Source organism: Triticum dicoccoides, chromosome 3A (genome assembly GCF_002162155.2).
Source record: "Triticum dicoccoides isolate Atlit2015 ecotype Zavitan chromosome 3A, WEW_v2.0, whole genome shotgun sequence".
Lineage (NCBI taxonomy): Eukaryota > Viridiplantae > Streptophyta > Magnoliopsida > Poales > Poaceae > Triticum > Triticum dicoccoides.
Window position 1 is genome coordinate 25,348,505 of NC_041384.1, and position 2,014 is coordinate 25,350,518.

The 2,014-nt window shown below is 51.7% G+C and overlaps 1 pseudogene; it reads right to left on the reverse strand.

Annotated features, from left to right (window-relative positions):
• Positions 1-311: 311 nt before the first annotated feature.
• LOC119271800 overlaps positions 312-2,014 on the reverse strand; it is a 9,743-nt pseudogene continuing 8,040 nt past the window's right edge.

The following is a 2,014-nucleotide window of genomic DNA, read 5'->3' on the forward strand; positions in this document are numbered from 1 at the left end:
ATAGTCATAGATCCTGTGACTATTTTTGTGGCGTCAAAGTTAGTCCTAAAACTATTTAAGTTGTTCATCGAGAGCCCTAACTTCCCCAGACCAGTGTTGCCCTGCTTATGTGGCGCTTACCTGTTGCCATGTAAACATAGTGTATGCAAAATAGCCCTTAGAAATATACACGTGAAAATCTACTCTCGAAAATGTCATACAACCACATTGAAGAAGAGAGATGTTTTTATATTTCTTTAAAAAAGGGACACATCATCATCACGATGCACACAGGCAGAAAGAGCAAGATGTATTGGTAGCTTTGCTGACACCTAGCAATACTCGCCGCATGTCCACTTACGCACCACCCCATCCAGCGCGGCCGTGGTGGCACCTCCCTCGAGGAGAGCTTCTGTGGCTAGCTTCTGCAGCGCCGCCACATTAGCTCTTACCTCGGCGCCTTTTCCTTGGCCAACCATCACTTCCGTCACCGTCATGGCAATTTCCTCCTTCCTCTTCGTTGCCGGCACTCGCATGGCGGCCCCGACACCCTCTGAAAGCATCACGGCGTTCTGCTGCTGCTCGGCGAAGAGCGGCCATGCGACCATGGGCACGCCGTGCACCAGGCTCTCCAGGACGGAGTTTCACCTGCAGTGCACCAAGAAGCATCCTGTGCCCTCTGTTAGACTGTATATACATAGCCTCCGTACACATATATTGTAACGTTGTATTGTACATTATTGAGAAAATCATTAACTGGTAACTGCTCGTTTGGCCGGCGAGTAGAGGATTAATAGGCTAATTGGCAAGTTAATCGGCCATTCAATTAATTAATCGAATGATTTATCAGTTTATCGGCTACTCGGTGATCCTATGAGTAGGGATTAATCGGCAAGTTAACTGGTTAATCGGATGAATTCTTGAACAGGGGTATTGTACCCTTTGGGTACCTCTATATAATGAGATAGCCACACCCCGTTTAGGGTGTCGAGCAGTTCGCAAATCATATGTCTTATATGATATCAGATTAGGTTACGATGCCTTCCGCTTCCGCCGCCGTCGCCTCGACCTCTGTCGCCGCTCCCGCCGCCGCGGTGCCGGCCCTTGCTCCTGTGTCACCGTTCCTCGCCTCGCGGCCGCTTGCGATGGCCTATGGTGCTCCTCCGTCGCCTGGGTCCCCGATCGGATCGGGTGTCCAAGGCGATCGCGCTGCCTCGCCGAGGGTTGCGGTGCCCTCTGGCGCTGATCTTCCTGCAGGCGGCGTCTTTGCGCCGGTCCATGGTGGGCCGCCGCCATCGTCGTCCTAGCTGGCGCCGCACTACGGTGCGCCGCCCCAACAGCAACCCTACGGCGCCCCGCCGCCACCCTACGACGCCCCGTGATACGTCTTCAATGTATCTATAATTTTTGATTGCTCCATGTTATATCATCTACTGTTTTGGGCAATATTGGGCTTTATTATCCATTTTTATATTACTTTTGGGACTAACCTATTAACCGGAGGCCCAGCCCAGATTTGTTGTTTTATGCCTATTTCAGTGTTTCGAAGAAAAGGAATATTAGACGGAGTCGAAACGGAACTTAATCAACTGGAGAAGTTATTTTTGGAAGGAAGCACACCTGATGGACTTGGACCCCACGTCAGAAGATACACGAGGTGCTCACGAGGGTGGCCCCCCCCTAGGGCGTGCCCCCCTGTCTCGTGGGACCCCCATGGCTCCTCCGACGTCCTCCCTGCACCCATATATACCCACGTGACCTAAAACTTTCAGAATGCAACATAGATCGGGAGTTCCACCGCCAGAAGCCTCCGTAGCCACCAAAACCAATCTAGACCCATTCTGGTACCCTGCCGGAGGGGGCAATCCTTCTCCGGTGGCCATCTTCATCATCCCGGTGCTCTCCATGACGAGGAAGGAGTAGTTCTCCCTCAGGGCTGAGGGTATGTACCAGTAGCTATGTGTTTGATCTCTCTCTCTCTCTCGTGTTCTTGAGGTGATACGGTCTTGATGTATCGCGAGCTTTGCTATTATAG